This window comes from Heptranchias perlo, chromosome 36, assembly GCF_035084215.1.
Source record: "Heptranchias perlo isolate sHepPer1 chromosome 36, sHepPer1.hap1, whole genome shotgun sequence".
Taxonomy (NCBI): domain Eukaryota; kingdom Metazoa; phylum Chordata; class Chondrichthyes; order Hexanchiformes; family Hexanchidae; genus Heptranchias; species Heptranchias perlo.
Genome location: NC_090360.1, coordinates 14,946,880 through 14,969,003, shown reverse-complemented (window position 1 = coordinate 14,969,003; position 22,124 = coordinate 14,946,880). Strand labels below are relative to the sequence as shown.

Genomic DNA, 22,124 nt, shown 5'->3' with positions numbered 1-22,124 from the left:
CACCAATGGCTTATAATCACCAGTGTAGTCCTCAGTGTTTACAGATCTATTTACTCAGGAGCAGGTTCAAATCTAATGTTATTGTTATATTACAGCTACTGGTCTCACATTGGTATCTGTGGAGTTAACAATCCAATTAGCAGATCAGACTGTGCAGAGGGGAAGTTGCTCGAGATCAGTAACAAAGCTAATCTGGGCATTCATGCTTGGATGCATTCTTAGAATGGTTTTTTGACGTTCTGCTTCTGGCGTCAATCCTCGTTGGGTGGGATTATAGGTTGGAATGAGGGCTATAACACTAAAGAACTGGTTCTGCAACCATCTATTGAGGTTCCATAGCAGGTTTGAAATATGACCATTTCATGTTATGACAGAGCCAATGGCACCATCTGCTAGGCAATCCAACGGGCTGGATATACACTGCACCAGGGCAAACTCAAACCAGTGTGAGTCGACCTTCTGGCTTTAGTACGCTCAGGAGTTTGATTGGGAGTGACTTACAAGTTATACTGCCATATTTGTGTCAATGTGCATTTGAAATCACTTTGCATCAATATGAACACAGAATCATAGAATTATACAGCACAGAAGGAGGCCATTCAGCCCGTCGTCTCTGTGCTAGCTCTTTGAAAGAGCTATCCAATTAGTCCCACTCCCCTGCTGTTTGCTCACAGTGTAAATTTCTCCTTTTCAAGTATATATCCAATTCCCTTTATAAAGTTACTATTGCACTACCTTTTCAGGTAGCGCATTCCAGATCATAACAACTCGCTACATTAAAAAAAAATCTCCTCATCTCCCCACTGGCATTTTAGCCAATTATCTTAAACTTGTATCCTCTGGTTACCAACCACATGCCATTGGAAACAGTTTCTCCCTATTTACTCTATCAAAACCCCAGATAATTCCATTTACCCTTATGAATATTTTTGGCCAAATTTTCAATGAGCTACCATCAGTAAGCCATTACCATCAGTGTGGGTATCAATAGGATTTAATTTGTTTTGCCTCTGTTCCAATATCACTGCCAGTTAGAATCATGGGAAAACTAAATGGTGATATTACTGCCTACTGGAAAACTCAGGGCACAGAGTCACCACATTCATTAGGGCAAATATCCTGCCTCACAAGACAGGAATGATGTGCACTGCTCATGTCCAGCCCTGGATTTCCTGTCCTTGGCTATTTACATGGCCTGGGGAACCCCTGGTACATACCCACCTCCTTGCAGTGCGCAATACTTGCAGTAGATCCAAAAGAGTCGAGGGCAGCTCTGCGCTCCCAGAAAAGCCCCAGAAATCCTGGGGTAATGATAAAGGGGCAAAGATCTAATGAGCCCCAGAGACTAGGGTCAGGATTGTCAACCCTTGTGTCCTTAATATCCTTAAAAATGAGCCATTTGTTTATTTTTGAAGCTTGTACTGTGTAAGCAGGGATTGACCTCTGACCCATAGTGAAGTAAAGTAAAATTGGGTTATGTGCGGTAAAGGCAAACTTTATAAAATATTTTGCTCTGTGTTGCACCAATAAGTTCAGATCTCTACCCAACTTCCTCTCCATCATTGTACTATAGTTATACTTCACAAAGATCAAGACCGATGTGGGAGGCCATTCAGCCCATCTAGCTCATTCATACGAACATACAAACAAAAACGGACAGGAAAAGATACACTGGTCCATCCAGCCCGCCCCACACAACTGCAATGCCTTGTGCATCACTGTATATACACTCCCACCCTACCTAAAAGCCATGTAATCCCCTGGGAGAGGCGAAAAAAAACAGATTAAAAACCCAGGCAAATTAGGGGGAAAAAAAATCTGGAAAATTCCTCTGCAACCGCCTTAGGCAATTGACACTAGTCCAGGAGACAACACTGGCCCTGATTAATGTCATACATCACCCACCTTTTGTACGAGATGATCTCCAGCCCAGCCAGAAACAGGTCCAGCTCTCGCTTGAGGGAATTCAGCGAATCAGCATTCACCACTCGAGCTGGCAACCTGTTCCACGGGTCCACTATTCTCTGAGTAAAGAACCACCTCCTAAAATCTAACTTAGTTCCGGCCTTACATAACTTGAGATCGTGACCCCTGGTTCTCCCTAACTTATTTAGTTGAAATCAACTGTCTACACAAACACAATCTACTCCCACCATCTTATAATCCTCGATCAAATCACCCCACAGTCTACGCTTCTCTGAAGTGTAGAGTTCCCAGCTCTTTGAGCCTATCTTGGTAACTAAGATGCTTTAAACTGGGAATTAATCTTGTGACCTTCCTCTGCACCCTTTCCAAAGTCTCAATCTTCTTCCATAGATTCTATCCCCAATTCTGACTCCCTTTTGAATGATTCCAGAGTTTCTGTCTGTTCTACCCTATCAGGAAGACCATCCATATTCATCCTGTTTTGTGGGAAGAAGTGTTTCTTAACATCAATCCTAAACTTGCCTCTTAAAATGTGTTCCTATATTCCCTTGTCCTGCAATCATGGTTTACTTGGTGATTACCTCAGCGAGCATGCTGTACCAGCTTTAGCTGGATTAGTTTCTGTCACACTGAGTCAGTCAGATACAGTTTCAAGATAGACTACCTAGAGCTCTCCATTTGGAGGGAAGTGGGACACAAGATCTTTCCTCTTTTTCCATCTGACTGGAGCTGTTCAATGCTGTCTCCCACAATAGCAGATGGAAAGTAAATCATATTGCAGTTTAGACTGGAGATACATTTTTCCGGGAACTTTAAATGTCAAGAGGCCAAGACTTATATTTTGATTCATTCGATGCCATTAGTCACAGTAATAATAACAAAGAACAGATAATGCCAGAGTCTCGATATTCAGCCATACCCTACCACGCCCCAGCTCAGGGAAAGTAGAAAGTCAAATATTTGATCTGTAAAGATAATTAGTGCTGATTGCATAACTGACCTGGATTTGACCTGTCTCTTTAAATTCAACAAGTTGATTTGTACTGTACTTTTAAACATATGTCTGACATATATCCACCAGTCAGGATATTATTCTCCTCTGTCTAGTGTAACACTACTTTGCATTAATTTGTCCAGTGTTTTGTTTGTGATCTTCATCTCCACTCCACTTGAGGAGATTCAAAGATGATACACAGGTACAGAATGGGAAGAGAAAGAACACTACCTTAAATATCGCTGGAGCGAATGCAGTCACTGTTGTTATGTAGGCAAATGTTGCAGCCATTTTGCACATAGCAAGATCCCACATACAGCAATGAGATGAATGTGCAGTTGATTTTTGGGGTGAGGAATGTCGGCCAAGATACCGAGAAGACTCGCCACTTCTTCAAATAGTGTACCATGGGAGCGGGACATGACAAGTTTCTCAGAGGGAACAAACTCAACAATTTCTATCTCAAGGATGATCTCTCATGTGGCTCAATGTGTAGCAGTCTTGCCTCCAAGTCAGAGGTTGTTAGTTCAAGCCCCACTCCAGAGACTTGAGTACATAATCTAGGCTGACACTTCTGTGCAGTACTGAGGGAGTGCTGCATGTCGGAGGTGTCATCTTTCAGATGAGATGTTAAACCAAGACCCCAAATGCCCTATTGTGTGGTCATCAAAGATCACATGGCACTATATGAAGAAAAGCAGTGGTGTTCTCCCCAGTGTCCTAGCCAACATTATCCCTCAACTAACATGTTAAAATAAATTATCTGGTCATCTATTTCATTGCTGTTTCTGGGACCTTGCTATGCACAAATTGACTGCCCTGTTTCCCACATTAGAACAGCGACTACATTTAAAAAAAAATATTTCATAGGCTGTGCAGCACTTTGGGAAGTCCTGAGGTCATGAAAGTTGCTTCTATAAATACAAGCTCTTTCTTTCTTTATGCACAATAGAAAACTTTGCAGTAAATAGGAATGGTTTTGTACAGAAAAATCACCGTTTTTATGCAGAATTTGAAACTAGAAGAGTTCGGTTTTCGAATGTTATATGACAGGTCCTGGTCTCAGATCAGTCCTTCTAAAGAGCAATGCAGACAAATAGACCTTAGTTGTACTTCAGTCTTTGCAGCACCACAGATCTTGCACACATCCCCAGAGCTATTCATACAACTGCGAACTAATATTTAATGTTGGCAAAACACCAACTTTCTCATGGGCTCTCTGCTAAAATTAAAAATATTAAAAATTAAATTTAAAAAGTTCCCAATTGGTTCAGTGAACAGCCTGGAAACTGGGCTGCAGTTATACTGCTGGAAGTGCGAAGCTTAAGAAGTGTCAGGCAACCTCCCAGAGGAAGTCTCACACTGCTTGCCTCAGTGTGCTTTGGATGACTTCCCAGCTGAATTATACAATACATGGTTATGTCAATGTGAAGCCAAAACTGCCTAACAACACAAATAGTGTCGTGCAATTGTACTTAAATGGCACTGTCCTACTTTATTATCAGAAGCCATTTAGTAGGCCAGTTAACACCAACTAACAGCTTCTTACCTATAGGGTCACTTCCAGCCAGCTTGTTCATAGGTACAATATGTTATTTGCACAATTTGCACTGTAACATTGGAAATACACACAAGTAAATTTCAATGGACCACTTCATATGATGGAGTACAAATTGCTTGAATAGTTCATAAGTCACACACTGGAGTGGGATGTACAAGAGGTTTTTCTTTTGACATACTGTGATAATGTTTTGCTATTGTCATTTATTTTGATGATATATAGAGAACAGGAAGAAAGGTCCACACTCCATCCTTTGTTGTTTAAGGCAGTTGGTCACATCAGCAGAGAATGACTTCCGACTCTATTGTTAGTGTAGCTCAGTTGGCAGCAGTCTCACCTCTGAATGAAAAGCTTACGGTGGGGGTTTCAGCGGGGTTTCCCCTGCTTGTCCACAGTAACTTTGGCAGAAACTTAGGGCGCAGAAGTAGGACAACCCCCTGGAAATTCACCCCACGTGGGTTCAAGCCTAACTCTAGGACTTGAGCCACCACAGTCTAGACTGTCCCTTCGGTGCAGAACTGAGAAAGCACCGCATTGTTGGAGGTGCATTCAGCTGTGGGTCTGCTCAGCTGAATGTCAAGGAACCCTTGGCACGATTTGAAATAGAGCAGGGAGTTCACCTGGTTTCTTGGTCAACATTCCTCCAGCACCACCAAAGATGTTTCTGTATGTGAACAGTGTCTTCGAGAAATTCATTGGGATGTCCTGAGGACATAATGAAACATTATATAAATGCAAGTGAGGCACTGTATAAACATTGGTTATTTATTTTAAGTGAGAACAGAATTTTTGCTATTCCTGACACCTAAAGCTGTTCGACCTTTGAAGATTTGTGCGGTGGGTTTTCAACCTCCCCCATCCCAAATATCTAATTCTCACCCATTCATGCAGAAATATTCAGCCATTTTGTAACAGGAGGCCTGTGGGTAGAATCTCTGATCAACAACATACAAATCCTAACTCATTCATCCTACATTTTTTTTTATTCGTTCATGGGATGTGGGCGTCGCTGGCAAGACCAGCATTTATTGCCCATCCCTAATTGCCCTTGAGAAGGTGGTGGTGAGCCGCTTTCTTGAACTGCTGCAGTCCGTGTGGTGACGGTTCTCCCACAGTGCTGTTAGGAAGGGAGTTCCAGGATTTTGACCCAGCGACGATGAAGGAACGGCGATATATTTCCAAGTATATATAGAGACTAGGAGGAATGGTGCTTCACATTCTTCCTTTGTTGGTTACAGCTCTTGGTCACATCAACAGAGAATGCGTACACCATTTTTAATTCAGTGCTAATCACTTTATTCCAGACGCACTCGTACCTTAGCTGTCAGCCATGGCTCAGTGGGTAGTGTTATCACCTCTGAATCAGAAGGTTGTGAGTTTAAATCCCAGTCCAGTCCCTCGAGCACAAAATCTAGGCTGACACTTCAGTGCAGTACTGAGGGAGCACTGCACTGTCGGAGGTGCCGTATTTCAGATGAGATTTTAAACCGAGGCCCTATCTGCCCTCTCAGGTGGATGTAAAGAATTCAATGGTACTATTTTGAAGAAGAGCAGAGGAGTTCTCCCCGGTGTCCTGATCAATATTTATCCCTCAACCAACATCGATAAGACAGATTACCTGGTCATTATCACATTGTTGTTTGTGGGATCTTGCTGTGCACAAATGGACTGCTGCATTTCCTACATTACAACAGTGACTACACTTCAAAAGTACTTCATTGACTTGGAACATCCTGAGGTGGTGAAAGGCGCTGTATGTCTTTCTTTCTTGTGTAAAATAGCGCACAGAGGAATGTAGTAGCATACATAGGAATGTGGAATGAGCGTGATAAGATTTGTACATGAGAGCCATTGTGGAGAATTTCTACCCTCCATTCTATGTAAGTGCTGCTGGTCTCCAGCATCATTGCTGCGTGGGGTTTGCCATGGTAACCAGGTGCTACTCCCTCAATTCCAGGAAGGACAAACATAAGTGAAAGTAATAAATGATACAATTCAATCCAATTCGATTATGATTTAAATAATTGAACAGATTAGCTCTTAGAAACTGGATCATAATAGAACTGAATTGATTTTTTTTTTCCCTTTGATCTTCTCTTGGGCTGTGTACCAGAATTCTAAAGGCCACGTCACCCTTCACCATCAGCTGCATCTGAGGTGTCCTGCTAAGGGAACTTGCACCACATATGCAGACAAGTTTTGGCTCAGCATTATACTTTGTGATTTTACATTATCATTTCAGTGCAGTAATTTCACACAGGCAATAAGTGTTGTTATTTTTAAATTTCTCTTTCTGATGTTGCTATTTGCAGGGTAACTTTCTACACCAGCATCCAATCACAAACTAAGACTTGCATGTGTTGTTGACAACAGCACATTTTTTTGGCATAGAATTTGCAAGAACACGTTCCGAAAGACCGATAGGTGAAATTTTTTGGATTGAATAATATATAGATCCATGAAACAAATATGTGACTTGTACGAAGATTTGAAGTGTGGATTGAAGCAAAAGATACCCAGGAATTGTGTAATTCCAGTAGAAAGAAGTCAGCTATAACACTCCTCTTCTACACTGATCTACTTTTCAACAAAACCACTGCAGACACCCATCATGTCAAAATGTTTCTCTCACATTATTGTTGAATTAGTCATCAGAATATCATCCACTTCGTTTCAACTCTGCAACAGTCAAGGACAAAAAAAGAGTTTCATTATCATTGCTGGTTCCCCAACATCCTGGGAGCTATCAATGATCCTCCAGATACCTCCACATATCATTTCCTGTAACAGGATGGTGTTTTATTCAGTGCCCAAATGGTATGTGATACCTTGAGTCCAGCCATTCCTGTTTACAAGATTGTGACAAGATAGAGAGAGCTTGAGAGTGGAGTGCTGAGCATTGGCAGGCTGGTTCTCATGTTGGGCTGCTAGCTCCTTAGCTATCTGGCCAATCTTTCCCTTTATCTTCCATTCAACATCATTCTACCTCTTACATGAATCTTGGCCTCTGTGGAGGGAAGAATTGCTCTGATCACCCGTGTAGCAACATCTTAAATACACACATGAAGAATTCCTCTGTTTGGTATTTCTAGTGAAATCATAAACACGTTCAAAATGAAATAACAACAAGAGAAGATCATCATGAATGTATTTATGATGGCGTTACACATTGACCAGAACGATTCTTTCCTTTAGATTCAATTCTGAAGGGTTTGATTTTGCTAACAATTGCTTTCCTTGCTTGTTCAAATCAGCTCACCTTTAATTTTTTTTTCCAAACTTCTTCCATCACAAAGTCTATTTTCTGATTAGTAAACCTCTCACTATTCCTTCTCCTTTCTATTGTTAACCATGCTTCATATTGTTAATCTGATGGCAGAAGGTCTGCCCATTTATGGTGACTCTTCTAGTGGCTCTCATATTTATGTTACATAATTTGTTGGAATATTATATGCTAAGTGCAATTAGGCAGAGCTGTGATGCATTAATAAAAACTGTAATGTTAAATAGAATCTCAACACTGTGTTGAAACCAAGACTCATTGCACAGCCCCCTCCTCTAACTTAATCTTTCCCAAGATCAGAAATTGAGAACATGGGACTGTACAGGAGAAGAAAAGACCATTGAGGACCATCTGGCCGATCGCAGTGTCTTTGAAATCTTACATTCCACGATACCTTTCATATCCATCCATCAAATTTTTACTTATCGAATTCTTTCTTGAATTTGCTAACATAATCAGCCACCATTGCCACTCTTGGCAGTCCATCCCATGCCTTCACCATCCTCTAGGTAAAATTGTCTTTTTATGCTCGCTCTTCAAATTCTGAGGCTGTCCCCTTGTTGTAGAATCTGTAGCTGTGTTAACCAAATTGATGTTTATCTTGCCTAGAATTTTTAGAATCCTCAATACTTCCAGAGCATGTCACCAACTCACACTCTTACACAGCCACTGGTGCACTCCCAGAGCGGGACACCCGCTCACACTGTTACACACCCACTGATTCACACTCAGAGCAGGTCACCTACTGGTTCACACCCAGACCAGGTAACCCACTCACACTCTTACACTCTTACTGGTTCACATCCAGAACAGGTCACCCACTCACACTCTATTGGTTCACATCCAGGCCAGGTCACCCACTCATACTTTTACAGGCTCACTCTTGAGCCTTCTCTTCTCCGCTGTGAACAATTGCAGTTTCTGCAGCCTCTTATAACTCAAGTGCCTAATCCCAGCTATCCATTGGGGTGGTCTTCATTGCACCCTCTCCGATGCCTGGATGTCGCTGTCATAATCCAGTACCCAGAATTGTACACATTACCCCAGGTGGGGCTGGACCAACACCCTGCGCACAATTAAGATCACTCCCTGTTCCTCTGGCTATTCAGTCCAGGATTCTATTTGCTCTCTTTATTACAGCGACCCACTATGCTGATGGCTTCAATGATCTGATCACCAGTAGTCCCCCACATCCCCCCCCCCCACTGATCCCTTTCTTGTGTTATGCCCTGTACAGTTCTACCATTTAGCTTATATTGCCGCTGTTTGTTATCCATCCTCAATCTCTTAACTTTGCATTTGACCATTTGACCATCACATCTGCTACTTATCAGCTCAGCGCCCCAATATATCCAAGTCCTTCTGTATTTGATCAGCCTGTTCCCAGTTGATTGTTGTCTCCTTCCCCCCACCCCCGCCACAGTTAGATACCACCTGGGTGAGCTTTGTTTCTGACAGCACTTTCAAGTCATTTATCCACATTATAAACAGCAATGGCCCCAATGCTGATCGCTGAAACAGCCCACTGATTCCCTCCTTCCAAGTTGGTCCAGCTTCATGTAGAACATTTGCTTCCTCTGCTTCAGCCAATTTTTGTCCACTCTACCTATGCCATATCTTCCAGTTAAGAGGCACTGTATCCAAAGCTTTGTTGAAATTGTGGAACTCTTTACTTCCTTCCGTCTTCCTCTCATTCTACAATCTTTAGGTTTTTAGTGGCCGAGCTCGGCATCGCTCATTCACTATGTCCTGGTTTATCTCATCTTCTCTCTTACTCTCTTTAACCTCAGTGGTCTCCTGCATTATGGGCCTTGGCTCTTCACCTTAGTTTCTCAATTAGTAAAACAGATGCTGAAAGTGCTGCATTGGAGATGTCACAAATAGCAGCCATGAAATCATGTTCTCTATCTGGATTTATCATCTCACTCTCCCCTGCTCCTAGTGATCTGCTTGTTCAGGTTTACACTCACAAACATAATTTACATAGTGCAGCTCTTTAGGTAAGTACTTGATCCCTATTGTGAGAGACCCGGAGTTCTGCAACTTTCTGATAAATGTTTGAATATTCTCACCAGGCAACGCCTGAGCTCCTGGAAGCACCTCTGAGTCGAATTTTAACAGGTCTGAATTACGGTGGATCCAGTACAAAAGTCTGTCACCCAGGCAGTGTCGAGGGCTCTTCAAATGAAGTATTCATTATCCTGGTTCATGCTATCAGTTTGTGTATTCAGATTCAGACTGTGCAAGGCCTGAACTGTGTATGTCCAAATGCTCACCATAATTGCTTGAGCTCCTTTCCAAATCCAAAGTGTTCAATGCAAATAATCATGTTAATCACACAACAACAACTTGCATTTATATCGCATCTTCATCGCAGTAAAATGTTCCAAGGCACTTCACAGGAGCGTTGTCAGGCACACTTCGGTGCTCTGTTAGTCAAATTGTGTAAGCACTGGACAAGTCTGGTTTATACACATCACGAGCATTAACGTTACCTAACAACTGGTTTCCCCGTTGATTTTGCTAAATCGGATCAGAATGTTTGCAAACAGCTATCCTCCTTCAGTGTTTTATCGCAATATTTAAAAAGGTTGCACCTTGCAACCCTTCTGATGATGACTTTGTTTAGTTTTATTGCAAAACATTCATTCTTTGCTTATCACAAATGCAGGATGTCCGGGTGGTAATTTTGACTTTGGGTGATAGTGTAAAACGTGCGATTTCGGATCAGCCGCCCGTTATACATCTCTCCCGGTTTTCATTTCCATCGACTTCAATGAAAACCAGGAGAGATGTATAAGGGGCCGTGAATCATTATCGCCCATTTTACACAATCACCCAAAGTCAAAATTACCTCCCATGATTTTATACATATATATTTTTTCAATATCATCTTTGCTCAGTTGGTATATCACTCTCCTCTGAGCCAGAAATTTGTAAGAACTTAAGAAATAGGAGCAGGAGTAGGCCATACGGCCCCTCGGGACTGCTCCGCCATTCAATAAGATCATGGCTAATCTTCTATCTCAACTCCACTTTCCTGCCCAAGTCCCATTTCCCTTGATCCCCTTAGAGTCTAAATATTCATCGATCTCAGTCTTGAATATACTCAACGACTGAGTATTCAAAGCCCCCTAGGGTAGAGAATTCCAAAGATTCACAACTCTCTGGGTGAAGAAATTTTTCCTCATCTCGGTCCCAAATGGCCGACCCCTTATCTTGAGACTGTGACCCCTAGTTCTAGACTCTCCAGCCAGGGGAAACAGCCTCTCAGCATCTACCCTGTCAAGCCCTCTAAGAATTTTATACATTTCAATGAGATCACCTCTCATTCTTCTAAACTCCAGAGAATAGGCCCATTCTACTCAATCTCGCCTCATAGGACAACTCTCTCATCCCAGGAATCAATCTAGTGAACCTTTGTTGCACCCCCTCTAAGGCAAGTATATCATTCTTTAGGTAAGGAGACCAAACTCCAGGTGTGGCCTCACCAGAGTCCTATATAGTTGCAGCACGACCTCCTTAGTCTTACACTCCAACCCCCTTGCAATAAAGGCTAACATACCGTTTGCCTTCCTAATTGCTTGCTGTACCTCAAACCCCAGTGTAGAACTTGAGCACATAATCTAGAGTGGCACTTTAGTGCAGTAGGTGCTGCATTGCTGGAGGTGCCGTCCTTGAGATGAAAACCTGTCTGTTAAAAATCACATTGGATTAATTGTAAAAAGATCAAAGAGTTCTCTCAATTTTCTGGCCAGCAATCCTCTCTGAAGCAACACCACTAAAAATAAACAAAATGCTCTCTTGTGGGATTTTGCTGGGTGTAAAAATGGGGATGCCATGTTTGCCAACATTGTAATCGTGACTGTTTCAAAAGTAATTTGTTGTATGTGAAAAACTTTTATGGTTGCCTAGAGAGATGTGGTAAGGTACAATATAAACGTAAGTTCTTTCTTTCAGTGTAGGAACTGAACAGTGAAGTAATGAAGTCAACGCTGCAGGGAAATATATCTAAACAAAAAGCAAATAATTGCAGATGCTAGAAATCTGAAAAAACATAAAATACAGGAAACACTCAGCAGGTCAGTAGGTATTTATGGAGAGAACAGATTGCATAGAATTATATAGAAATTATAACATGGATACAAGCCGTTCAACCCAACTAGACCACATGAACTGTAATCCTAATCCCATATGCCCACTCTGTTCCCATATCCCTTTAATCTCCCTTTCCTTCAACCACCTATCTATCCTATTCATAAATGTTGACTTGAAATGAGTTCTTTTCATGGATGCTAGTTGACTTGTTAAGTATTTTCAGCATTCTCTGGTTTTGTTAGAGAAATGTGCCTCTTTGATTACAGAGGGACATTCAAAAATATAGTCTAGGTGTAAGGGTGATCCATAGTAGTGCTGTGAAAGGGAACTGGAGGTTCTCCCTGGATGGATTGATCAAATGGCTTCCTCATCTCTATCTACCTATCACTGGTAACAGTGCATTAAATGGATAAGACAATATGCTGTGTTATAGGTCATCAGTTCATCCCTACTGATCCCTTGAAAGGCAGTCCCCAATCTCATCCATGACATATGAGAAATGTTGAATGGAAAGCAGTAAAATATCACAAATATATTTCTAACTACCATCAGATATTTTCTGGGAAGCTCCCTCTCCGCTTTTAATTGGGTTAGCATTCCCCGAACACAGGATGGCGCTTGGAATGTTTATTGCATCTAATATACTGGATGTCATGTTTGTCTTCATAAACAAAGATTATTCATTGATGGAAAAGATCCTTGCTTGTTACAGGTTGTACAATTCAGCTTCATCCAAAACTCTGCTGCCCGTATCCTAACTCGCACCAAGTCGCGTTCACCCATCACCCCCTGTGCTCGCTGACCTACATTGGCTCCCGGTCCGGCAACACCTCGATTTTAAAATTCTCATCCTTGTTTTCAAATCCCTCCGTGGTCTTGCCTCTCCCTTTCTCCGTAACGTCCTCCAGCCCTAAAACCCTCCGAGATCTCTGCCCTCCTCCAATTCTGGTCTCTTGCGCAGTCCCGATTTTCATCACTCGACCATTGGCAGCCGTGCCTTCAGCTGGCTAGGCCCTAAGCTCTGAAATTCCCTTCCTAAACCTTTCCGTCTCTCCACCTCTCATTCCTCCTTTAAGACACTCCTTAAAACCTACCTCTTGGTCACCTTACCTAATATCTCCTTAGTGTCAAATTTTGTTTGATAACACTGCTATGAAGCACCTTTGGACGTTTTACTACATTAAAGATGCTATATAAATGCAAGTTGTTGTTGTTGTTGTTGGTTATTGTTCCAGGATGAAACTACTAATTCCCCCTCTAGTGTCAGGAGGAACACACTACACTGAGATGTTCCAACCATTTTGTTAAAGGGGAATAACATAATTGTACATTACCATTGTTGATAGATGATTATCCAGGAATAATGACCATACAATGGTTCCCATGTTCATATATATTTCATCCCTGGCATTACAACTGTCCACAGCATCTCTAGGTTGGGGGACGAAAGCATCAGTCAGGAGACGTACGATTCAGTGACATATGCTAGAAAATGCAGTGGGTGGCCAGGATTAGGCTTGGCTGTATTGTCCCTCATGGTCAAGTAGTTTGCCACCACTCACACATGAGGAATGGCCTCACCTCTCAGCGGGTAGCTGGTACCTGTATAACCATACTACAGCACGAGTCAACCATACTACAGCATGAGTCTACCATATTACAGCACGAGTCTACCATACTACAACACGAGCCTACCATACTAGAGCACAACTCTACCATACTACAACACAACTCTACGTACTACAGCACAACTCTACCATACTATAACACAACTCTACCATACTACAGCATGAGTCAACCATACTACAGCACAACTCTACGTACTACAACATAACTCTACCATACTACAGCACGAGTCTACCATACTACAACACGAGTCTACCATACTACAACACGAGTTCACCGTGCTACAGCACAAATCTACTGTACTACAACACAAGTCTACCGTACTACAGCACGAGCCTACCATACTACAGCACAACTCTACCATACTACAACATGAGTCTACCATACTACAGCACAAGTCTAACATACTACAGCACGAATCTGCACCCTCAGGGGTGAGCAAAGAAAATTGGGGGGAAAAATTCAAGCAGAAACAGGCCAAACCAGAGAGCTGCAAAATTAAATGTATGTATTAGATGCATGTGTTTTATTATTACCACATATTCTGGATAACCAAGTCTGTTTGGTTGATTTTAAAAGACATCCTTATAAGATGTGAATTAAGTCCAACACTTATAGGCTGCATGCAAAACAATTAGTGGTGGCATTCCAAAATGGGAGAAGAATTGAGATCCCTTGATGCAGTGGGGATTTGAAAATAGACCATACTTGAGCGTGGCACATGGCATTGTATTGACAATTAATACCACAGAGATTTTTATATGCTCAGAAAACACTCCTCTCCAGTCTTGTCTGTCTCACTGATTTGGATTTCGTAGGAGGATGAAGGCATGTCATGAATTTGTAGATGGCTCTAACTGTGAATTCCTGTTTGCAGGAAGGTTTACTTAACTTGCAAATGACAGGCTTAGATGAGACATATCAATAGCAACTAATGGGGACCGCGTCAGTTGTGCGTAAGAAAACAAATTATGATATTGCTCCAGTTCCTATTCCTGTGCTTGTTTTTCAAGCTAAATGTGGCAGCAGTTGAGTGAAATAATTCTAGACTGGGTTTAGTGTTCCCTTTAGCCCTTCCTCAGGGCAGAGGAAAGGATGCCCTGCATAATCTCTCCATAAAAGGTGCCAATTCAATTACCTTTTATCTGCACTACTCCAACTGCAACGGTGCAACTTCCAAACAGACGCATGTACCCGGAATGCATTGCAATTGCAGTATTGCTGGCGAATGTCATAAGTTAGACCATTATTCTTCCCGATCCTCCAGTGGCGAATTTATGCCACAATTTGCTTGAAAAATAACTCTTAATATGCTGCAGTGAGCCTAGCGATGTATCGGGAGCGGATGCCAATGGCCAATATAAAAACTCATTGTGATGAGATGTTACACAGGCCCGGAAGTGTTTAAAATAGATGTTTGAACGTTAAATTGATGGGCAGAAACAATCACAAATTTAACTTAATAGACAGCTGATTCACCTTAAGGTGTCAGCCGTGGCTCAGTGGTCGCTCTCTCGACAATGAGTCAGCAGGTTGTGGGTTCATGTCCCACTCCAGAGACTTGAGCACATAATCAAGGCCGACACTCTACAATGCAGTGCTGAAGGAGTGCTGCACTGTCAGAGGTGCCATCTTTCAGATGAGACATTAAACCGAGGCACTGTCTGTCCTCTCAGGTGGACATAAAAGATCCCATGTCACTATTCGATGAAGAGCAGGGAAGTTCTCCCCAGCATCCTGGATGATAAATAGCCCTCAACCAACATCACTAAAACAGATTATTTGGTCATTATCACATTGCTGTTTGTGGGATCTTGCTGTGCGTAAATTGGCTGCTGCATTTCCTACGTTACAACAGTGATTACATTTCAAAAGCAATTAATTGGCTGTGAAGCCCTTTGGGACATCCTGCGGTCATGAAAGGCGCTCCATAACTGCAAGTTCTTTCTTTGAGGACTGTTTTTATATCTGTCTGGTTAGGTCATTAGATAGAACAGTGCCCCCACCCACCCTCCCTTCCCATTGATGTTGTACGAACAACACGGAAACCAGAGGCTTTTAGTCTTCAGTTGCTCAAGCACTCTGTAATCCCAGTGCTATTTCTGATTTGCTACTTGGATTGTAATAAGGTGTAAATGGACACATTGTGATCATATGACCACATTCACAACACATAGGATTAACGATCTGAATTATTAAAAAAGTCACATTGGGATGGTAGATTAAGGCTAGGAACCTACATCCACCAGAGATATATCATTTCTGAGGTTTGAACTTTGCTCCAGTGACCCTAGACACGACTGAATAACAAAAAAAAAGCACCTAATGACGGCAACACAATTATTTCTTAATTTAAACAGTACACTACGATTCCTGTGATTGCACCAAGCATGCTGAGCCCACCAATACCATTCTGCAATGGTCTAAGTGGCTGTGGCGATCACGAGGTGTTAATGCAGCAAACTGGATTTCGCCATTGACCTATGATAATTAACTGTCCAATTTTATCGGTGAGGGTCTCTGTGGAACCCAGGGGTACCAGGGAATTATGGACTGGTGAACATAATGGCGTAAGTCACTCACGCCATAATTTCCTGGCAATTCTGCGCCATAATAATGGCATATACCGTAGATGCACCATTACTACGAACCAAGTTTCCTGCCCCATAGTTACCACATAAATTCAGCTTTTGCATTCACACCAGGAGCCAGGTACAATTCAAAAGAAGACTCGAACAGATTGTAATGCAGAATGCTGACACTTAAAAACATTGGTTGTTAAGGACAAGGGAATCCTGCTTACCATATTACTTCGAGGTGTATCTTGAAGAATAGCCTTTGAACTCTTGAGTGCAAACTACCAACTTGTAATGACAGTCTAAATAACAGGTGCATCTCATGATAATTTGAAAGAATAAGGGCAACTTGTGGAAGAGGCCTGATGGCACTCGAGGTGGCAGGAAGAGTTACAATTTTTGGTCAAGCCCAAAACCAGGCAGGGAAAACATGGAGACTGTTTTTGACATTGTGTGTTTAGTGAAATGACTCTGGGTAGCTTCTATCCAGTTCCTGTTAGAATTTCTGGACTAAAACTGACCACAATTTGGTAGTGAGCTGCCAATCTCATTTAGGGGGCTTCATGTACTGCTCCCTGTGGGGTGAGGAGTGTAATAAGTGGTGTTCGTCTCATCACGAAATTAAAGCAGTCTTGAGGGAGTGTTACTCTGCATCCAGACTGTGCTCTCACACATCTTGGTGTGCTTGATACTGCCACTGGATAGAAAATGTACAGGAATGCTCCATCCTTCCACACATACATCAAATATAAACTGTATCAAACAACTGAAAAGTTGAGCAATAAAAACTACCAACTTAGATTATTATAATTGGAGAGGTCAGTTACTTTAAATAAGTTGGGTAAGAAAACAGTTGCCTGCACCCAGATTTGAATATAAAAGCAACACCTGTGCATTAAACGAACTGAGGCGAGGGATAACTTGCATAGAAGAGGGGTGAGCCTGTGTATCGGAGGTGAATTTAAATGAGTCTCCGCAGAAATAGTTCAGGGAGAGCCTAGCTCATCAAGAAAAGGCTGTGTGACCATGTTAAACAGCAACAGGCAAATACTCAGGCAGACGGCAGAAGGCAATGGGCAGCTGAATGAAATAAGCCCATGGGCTCATTTTGGTTCACAGGATTATCTTGGACATCACTGTTGTTAAGTAAATGAAGCACCAAAAGCTACCTTTAGAGACAAGAGCTACCATCTGGCTGGTTGTCTCCAGCAACTCTGGTGACCTTTCTGTGCCTTTATTTCTCACTCTTGTTTGAATTTCATAATCCTGGAGGTTTGGGAATGTTCTCAGGACAGTTGCCCCGTTGGAGAAATCCGAAGGGACAAATTCTCCTGGTGGTGAGCTACCTTGCCCAGCTCCTGTGCGCATTGGAAAGTCATGGGAGGGCATCGTGGGATGGAAAATCGCGGGTAGCTTGGCACTTTTTGCTCTGCAGTGGCAACGAGCAAGGTTCCTCACCAGTCACACTTGGAAAATGTGGGTTTAAATATGCATGTTAAGGTCTGTCGGTATGTGCAGCTTGAGATAGATGCAAATTAATGGCACGTTGATTTCAACATTATATGTGACCCAGTGGACACTTAAACAGCCAACCAAGTCAGAAAGCCTGGACACTCTTCTAGTTCATCGCTTATTGTCCGAGTTAAATAGCTTGCTGACTGTAACCTTATTCTAACTTAAAGACCTGTCACATATTGACAGACGTTCAATTCTGAAGAAAGTTTAAATGGGGCAAGGATTCAGCAAAGTTCTGCCAAACTGGGAACAAAACTTGTGCTTGTGGCCAGAAGCGGTGTCAGGGCCGAGCAGAGCAAGTCACCGGTAACCAGCCGTCCCTGGCAGCCTGGCTCAGTCCCGTGCAGGCTGAGCTCTCAGCCTGACGCACTCTGCGCCTGCGCGGCTGACCCGTATGGACCTGGCGATGGGGATGACCCATACAGACTGGCCGTGCGGAAACGCAGTACGTTAGGCCGAGAGCTCAGCCTGCCCGGGACTGACCCACGCTGCCAGGAGCTGCGATGCAAACATTATCAAGATGTGTCCACACAATAAAAGGCAGAAAGGCTGTTTGGAATCGGGGTTGGCGGGAGGTAAACAATTGACTTCAGATTTGCAAAGACTGTCGTTTGATAAAGTAAATTTGTTTGGAATTAAAACAGAAAACGCTGGAAAACACTCAGCAGGTCAGGCAGCATCTGTGGAGAGAGAAACAGAGTTAACGTTTCAGGTCAATGACCTTTCATCTAAAAGTGTCTGGATTTTGCTTAGTTCCAAAGACTGAATGGCCTACTCCTGTTCCTATGTTCCTATCATCGCGTAGCCTGTGGGTCGGCACTGGGGCTATGCAGCCCATACAATTGTACAGTCAGGGGTCCCCGAACGGATCCAGTCCCAAAAATGAACCCATTGCACAGGCCCCCACGAAGGCAAACCCCACACCCCAACCCTCGCTTGTGGCTCTGGTCATGAGCAGTGAGTAATTTGTATTCTCAACTGTACCAGCACTAAAGGAGCCTGAAAGTTATCATAAACGTTTTGTTCATTTGACTTGATAGAAAATATACCAGTGAACTAATTCATGAGATAATTGTATCTGTGTTTAAAAACTGTAGATAATGTTCAATGCTCTGAGAGTGAGAGGATGATTGTTCACAAGTGAGAGTCTCACCCTCCACTTGAGAGTGAGTCAGATAATCTGTAATTAACATTCATGATATCATGACACATTCCTCATCCTGTCCTTATTACTCCTTATGGAGCATAGGTCTCCTACTGCTTCTCGCCATTGAATTCTGTTTTGGGAAACACACCACTTGGGTTTAAATTGAATGCAGGACAGTCATCAGAACCAAAGCACGTTAACAGCAGGTAGTTTATTCTTTATACAAACAGCACACATGGTTTTACAGGATAACAATTCCCTAATCTGTATAGTTTGGTGGATTTACATTCTTTCAGTATTACAAGGCAACGAGAGAGAGAGAGAGAGAGGGCAAGTTGGTGCCTATTCAGTCTTCCTATTTCCCCGTCCAGCCTCGGGAATTTCCTTGGAGCTGCTCCCACTTGGCCGTCGTAACTTCCCGTTTATCTTATGATCAGGTTTCCGGCCTACTTCCGGTGAAGTTGTGGCGACGGAGCGAGAGTAGCTCCGAGGAAAGTCGCCCCCAAGGCCTCTAACCAGGAGGTATCACACTTTCACTGAAGAGGTCACCAATGACCTATGGCCAACATGGAGTCCTTCCGATTTCATCTATCAATACAAGTCGCCCCCCTGCTACCAACCTCTCAAATGGGAACAGCCCATCTCCCATTTCCATATTTTCTATTAGCATAGTTGCTGTGGGAATGGCTTGGCAATAGGTGGTGACCCTTATTCCTTTCCTACCTTGCGCTGGCCAAATGGCCCACCCATATGGTTGTGAGACAATAACCAAATGATCTATTTGCTCAGACCATTTTTAAATAGTTTAGGTTTCCTAAGATATAAAATCATATCTCTAATTTCTGCCTATTATTGGGTGTGAACTCCTTTATGCACAATGTATACAAAGGTACGAACAATGACGGACAGGAAAAGACATTCTGATCCATCCAGCCTGCACCCCTACCCCACCCTGCACTCCTGCAAAAGGAGCAGCCTTATGACATACATTTATCCCCATTTAACCCCAAGTCAGATCCAGAATAAATCCCAACGTTCCCTCCATCAATAATATCCATCCAACCAGGCCCAGTTCCCATGGTGTGAGTAATATATCTGTATCCCTAAATTTCAGTTTTCCAAAAGACATTTATCCGTATCTACACAGTGGCACAAACACCTTGCAGTGATCTAAGTGATAAAGCTACTTGGTAGGACTTTGCCAAATAAAATAAAATTAATGATGTCCAAGATCTATTAGCATAAACACAGCTGTCCCGTAAAAGCACTAAAAATAAACTAAACCATGATGTAGGAAAGTGTATCCTCTTAGACCTATTCCAAGAAATATTGACAGGTTCCTCTTCTGAGCCCACATGGTTTTAGAATTTTTAATGTATTTGCATATATATGTTGTCGTGAAATGTCTCAGAGTGCTTTTGCATTAAATTACTTTCTGTTATGTGGGCCAAAAAACCCACAATTTGATGCTGTTGCCTCTGTTCCCAATTTTTCCCGTTCATATTCTGGGTGAAGCGGATTTGGGGACCGACAGCAACAACAGAAAAATTGGGATGCAAGTTGCGTTCAGCATCTTACGATTATGAAGTTGAGCTTTCCATGACGTCAAGGAAGGTGCAAACAGGCAGTGTGGAATCCTCATTTCTGGTCTGTGTGGATGGGTTGAGAACTCCTGGCCAAAATTAAATGGCCTCGATAGCAACCGCCAGGGGAAAAATCTGTTTATGCTTTCCACCATTGACCCATTGCCCTCGGAGGGCAAGGGAAGGTAGCCATCTTTGAGGTACCTTCAGAGGCATGAATGATGCTTCATTTTGACTACAATCCTGCCATCTTTACTGAAATTTCATAACTGGGAATTAAACCATGCAGCAAGGAAATGCGGAAGAGGATTTGACCCATTTATGAGGTGAATCCCCTACTTTTAGCTCCAAACTGAGACCATAAATTTCTAATCTTACAGCCAAATATATAGAGTAACCTCTTTGGCCAAGATTTTGGTCACCTGTCCTAATACCTCTTTGTGTGGCTTGGTGTCAATTTTTGTCTGATTACGCTCCTGTGAAGCGACTTGGACCATTTTACAACATTAAAGGCACTATATAAATGCAAGTTGTTGTTTGTTGTTGTGCTGTGCATTCATGATCTAAACCATAATCCTAAGCCACACACCAATTATTGGGGGATACATTAGCTGTGGACAGGTCAGTGTTTAGATCTAATATTTCAACTCTATCAGGTTATCTAAGTAACGTGGTCTGCCTCAATACCTGGAAGAGCATACGTTCAATCAAGATAACTGCAAGTACTTGCATTTTGCAAACTTAGCTGTGCCTGCTGTGCCTATTAGTCACAATTTGGAAGCCTCAGTATTGTGACACATCACAGCACTTTAAACAGCTTCTGCATGAATAGTTTGGTGTGGAGACTGACATGTCATTGTACTGAAGTGATATTCATGATCATCCTTTAAAAATCTAGGCTCCATACCAGCACTGGTGTGGTTCAGTCCTCTTAAAGGGAAAATTAACTCATCAGAACTGGCACATCGTTATTAATGCTAGAAGGCGAGGGACATATAAGGTGAATAGAGCCCCTATCATGTCATTCTTATCTGCATGTTTTATGCTGTAATCTGCTGTGTGTGAGCTTGTCGAAGGTTCTTCTGCAGTGGGGTTACCACTCATCTAGGATGTGAACTGCACATCCTTTTTAAAAAAATCCATCTTTTCAATTACTTCTCTGTCTTACGATGGAAAAGCATTAATTACTGATGTTATCAGGGTCACCCCATCACACTCCCCTGTCTGGTTTCGGTCTTTGCAAATGGCGGCTACACTATGGCCTGTAGGGATATCATGAACACCAACCAATTTAATGCCTGATTCAGCCAGGTGTTGGCACAATTGATCTGCAAAATACATGTAGTTATCTAAAACATGGCACATTGTTGGGAAATAATGGGGCTGAACTGGTGCAGAGGCTCTCTAAATCTTCCACTGAAATTATGGCAGAAGATCAGGAGAACTCTCCTAGAAATTCCACCCTAATGCACTTATAAAAGCCCTCTTTTATATATATTTTTTGCCTCTCCCGGGAGATTACATGGCTGCGGGAGTATGTGCGAGGTGGGGTATGAATGGGAAGAAGTGTTTAGCCATGATGCTCCAGCCATCATGGTGTGTGGGGCAGGCTTGATGGACCAGCTGGTCTTTTCCTGCCTATCAATTTTGTATGTACAAAAGGACTGTTTAGGATACCGTAAAGAATGGCACAGTATAAATCTAACAGATACTGGAGTCTAGCTGACGATGAATAAACCGGCCAACGAGATAAAACAATATCAGAGATGAGAACTGGCATTTTTTATCTATTGCTTAATTGTGTGTGGAATGTGG

The 22,124-nt window shown here is 42.5% G+C and overlaps 1 protein-coding gene across 5 annotated transcripts in view; it reads left to right on the top strand.

Annotated features, from left to right (window-relative positions):
* The window catches only part of c36h10orf71 (chromosome 36 C10orf71 homolog), a 38,630-nt gene that overhangs the window by 3,381 nt on the left and 13,125 nt on the right, over positions 1-22,124 (top strand). Inside the window, exon 1 of one of the 5 annotated variants that reach the window (XM_067972616.1) lies at positions 11,829-11,846. The exons of the other annotated variants lie outside the window; for them this stretch is intronic. The gene's annotated coding sequence lies outside the window, so the exon portion shown is untranslated. Of the gene's footprint in view, positions 1-11,828; positions 11,847-22,124 lie in introns of those variants that run through there. 5 annotated transcript variants of the gene reach the window in all.